This window comes from Sus scrofa, chromosome 13, assembly GCF_000003025.6.
Source record: "Sus scrofa isolate TJ Tabasco breed Duroc chromosome 13, Sscrofa11.1, whole genome shotgun sequence".
NCBI classification, from domain to species: Eukaryota; Metazoa; Chordata; class Mammalia; order Artiodactyla; family Suidae; genus Sus; species Sus scrofa.
This window is the reverse complement of record NC_010455.5, coordinates 172,616,946-172,621,215: the sequence shown is the minus strand read 5'-3', so window position 1 is coordinate 172,621,215 and position 4,270 is coordinate 172,616,946.

The following is a 4,270-nucleotide window of genomic DNA, read 5'->3' as shown; positions in this document are numbered from 1 at the left end:
AAAGGCAATTGTGCTCAGGGTGCCTAGTATTTAGCTCACAAGTGATTGTGTTTAGGGTATAATCAAGTGAGGGAGAAACACAAGAAAGGGCTCCAAGCTATTCAATTTTAAACTATTCATTTCTAAGCTGTCCCTTTCTAAAGAAGCATAAGGAATATAACTTTTCTCTTAGATAAGTTGCCTATATCATTGTATGTATCCCTTGAGAGGGAACCAGGACACTGCCCCAAGGCTACACTATTGTTTCTTAACTGTTCCTCTTTTGTCTTTGCATCCCCTCACTTCCTAGATCAGATCAGCAACTGTCTGAACCTGCCCTTTGTAATTTAGGGAGGGCCAAAAAGGTGAATGAGGCCCATTTCCTAAAAACAAGAAACTGGGGACACTGAAAGGCTTTTGTGCCAAGGAGCCCCATAAGGCCTAGCTTGGTTTAAATCCCTGCCATTGTTTAAACTGTCTCCTCACCAATCTTTCCCTCATTCCTAGTAGTTGACATCTGTTAAATTCTGAGAAGCTCTCTTTCACAAAAGAAATTGGCCTATTGTTTTCATGGCTTTCACACACTCTTATAAATAACTTCTTCTGCTCTCTTAGCCCCACTCTTTTTTAACCTCCTGATTCACAGACTATTTTTGATGCTTAAAAAATGCCTTCTCAGCAATAGAAACTTTTTTGGGGGGGGGTCTTTTTGCCATTTCTGGGGCCACTCCTGCAGCATATGGAGGTTCCCAGGCTAGTGGTCTAATCAGAGCTGTAGCAGCCGACCTATGCCAGAGCCACACAGCAACATGGATCCAAGCCATGTCTGCAACCTACACCACAGCTCACGCAACACCAGATCCTTAACCCACTGAGCAAGGCCAGAGATCGAACCCACAACCTCATGGTTCCTAGTCTGATTCGTTAACCACTGAGCCACGACAGGAACTCCAGCAATAGAAACTTTTGATTCACCTGATTCTAATCTCTAAAATTACGAATTCAAATTCTCTAGGAAAAACATGTTTAACTTCCTTAATCATAAGGAAAATTATATTTTTTCTTCTCATTAGGACACCCAGTTCACAGATCCTTCTTCTTTCTGTCAAATTTTTATTTCTTTTCCTATCCAGCATAAGAAATTTTTTACTTCTTTTCTTATCCAGCATAGCACATTCGTCCATTAGCAACCTCAATTACCTTACATTGCATGGCAAAAAACACAGTGAAAGAAACTGTAAGGTTTTTTTTGTGCTTTTTTTAGACAGTCATAATAAAGTTCATGTTGCAGACGATAAATGCAGGACTAAGAACAATAAAAAAGACTACAATGGAGTTTGCTACTTTATTTCTAAAGATGCATACTTCAAAATTCTATGTTCAAATTCAGTGCCCTAATTGCTAAAACAATGCCTTTAAAAATTTCCCATTATTTATAAATGCCTGATTTTCTTCCACTGAATCTTCTCCATGCAGACGATTTATGGTGGTAAAATCTTCTATGATCTTCCCATATCTACAGTTATCTTCTGGTATAATGAAGAAGGTGTTCCTCCAAATACTTTAGGTAATTGCTTTAAAATGTTCAGTAGATTACAGTTCTTATTGTCATCTCAAGAACTGAAAATTCAACTACTTTTCCTCGTACATTCAATACCTCCCTCCCCTCCACATTACAGTATCTCCTATCTTAAGGGAAAATAGTAAACACAATATTGACCACAATTATCCTCCTGTTACCTAATCTATCAGTCTACTTCCCATTATAGATGGATTTCTTTTTTCAAAATTAACTTTTCTGATACCCCCTCATTTGTTTTCAACTTTATACTCCCAGTCTTAGTAAGATTCCTAATAACTAGATTCCCAATTCCCACTACCTCTATGTCTTTACATTTAATGGATATTTTATGTTTTTTGTTTGTTTTGGCCATGCCTATGGCATGTGGAGGTTCCTGGGTCTGGGATTGAACTCACACCACAGCAGTGATATTACTGGATCCTGAACCCACTATGCCACAAGAGAAGTCCAATTTTATGTTTTATCTTGTTCTGAGGAATATTTATGCTAAAAAAAAAAAATCTCTCTTCTGTTGGAATCTCTGAGGAAACTTTGTTTTTTCTCCTACCACTTTGTTCACTGTCATTTTTTGCTATCACATCTTCATTTACACAAGAATTAATGTTGGGGTTCTTTTGCCTTGAACTTTGTTCTATCTCAATTTTCTTAGGTGGGTTTTATAAATGCATTTATCTAAAATGGCCCCCAAATTTCTAGCTCTGGTATCTTCTCTGAGTCCTAAACATGTATTAACCCCAAAATCAATTTTGGGAAAATAAACCCAGTTACCTCCACCCCTTAAAATGTCTTTCCTTTAGAGTTTGTTATTCCAGTGAATGATGAATTCCCAAACAGTCCAAAGGGCCAGAGACCTAAGAATCACAGTTTAACTTTCCTACCCATTAAACTTTATATTTAACCTAGCATTTAGACTGATGATTTTCATTCTAATCATCTCTTATATTTACACATCTAATTCCATATATTTTTCCCAGCCTAATTTTATCTGCTATTTACTCCCTTCTAATTGAGTCATCCCTGGTTTAATAAAACATTTATTGACCTAGAAATTAAGTTTTGTCCTAGGCCAATATGTTGCTAATTGAATAAATAAATAAAATACGCTTTTCTCCTTTGGAGATTCATTGTTTTCACTTAGTGGCCGATTTTGCTCTGAATTTTTTTATATTTTAGATTAACTTTCTGGACAGATTAAATTTAAAGCTATTCAAGTTTTAAATTGATATTAACTTATTAAAACAACTTTAGAATCTAGTATTCTTTAAGTATTTAAATTCAGCTTATAAATAATTCTATTATATTTATGAATCTAGTAAAGGAAATTACATTTTGTTTTATTCATGTTTGTTTACCTCAAGTTAAGCAGATTAAATCCTTTATATAATCATGTTCTCTTTATAACTTAAATTTCCTCATATTCAAACTTTAAATTTTATTCAATTTTCTTTCAAATAGTTCAATTTTGTAAACATGTTAAACATGTTTTTCCTAGAGAATTTGAATTCGTAATTTTAGAGATTAGAATCAGGTGAATCAAAAGTTTCTTTTTTTTCTTTTTAGGGCCTCACGTGGAGCATATGGAAGTTCCCAGGCCAGGGGTCAAATGAGAGCTGCAGGTGCCAGGATACACCACAGCCACAGCAATGCCAGATCTGAACTACATCTGTGATGTACACAGAAGTTTGTAGCAATGCCAGATTCTTAACCCACTGAGCAAGGCCAGGGATCAAACCTGCATACCATGGATACTAGTTGTGTTCATAACCCACTATGCCACAATGGGAACTTGTCCAATATTCTTCAAAGACTAAATAAAAATAATTTTCATATACATTCCCAATTCAAATCTTAAAATATTACAAAATTCTACATGTTGCATTAAAATCTGAAAACTAATGTATCAGATTCTCCAAATTTACTAAGTTATTAACATGTTATATAATAAATTTAAACAGATTTCTCAATACAAAATCACTGACATCATGGGCATGATTTATTTTGTTATCCTATTTAATATTTCTTGAGATTAAATGTATTTAGGAAAAGAGCTTAATCATTTCAAGGGAGTAGAGATTGTCATTCTAAGCAAAGGTGTTTTTTAATTAGCTAACTGGCCAAAAGCTGAGGTGCACGTGTTGGACCTAAAAAATACATGTTTTTTCAGTTATTCTAACTTTTTCTGGATGGGCATGGGTATTTCAAGAAAATATCTTCAAAAAGGATTGGTTTCAAAATCTACTTTCTGAATTAAGTTTGTATCATAAACTCTTTCTTCTGATTCAATTATCCAAATCCTCACTCCCAAATCATGGTTAATCCCTTTACTGAACTCTTAATAATCAGGTTTTTTTAATGTGAATATTAATGAGGGTATTACTTTTAAAACTGAATCACCCAGTTTCAACAGTAGCTATACTTCTATTTTTATTTATTCCCCAATACCATTTCCCAGTTTTATCTATATTATTTTGTTGACTTCTTTAAAAAAATATTTTAAAGCAGAATACTTCCTGATTGAATTGGATGATGTTCTTATTTCTCTTCCTCTCTCTTTTTGGCTAGGACTCTTATCTTAAAGACATTTAAATGATATTCAAATATATTCTAAATTACCCTTGGGTATTGTTTTGTTCTAGGGTTAAAATCATCAAAGTCATGAAAATTATTCCAACCCACTAAGCTTAGTTTAGGCTCCTATTCTCCAGTTAC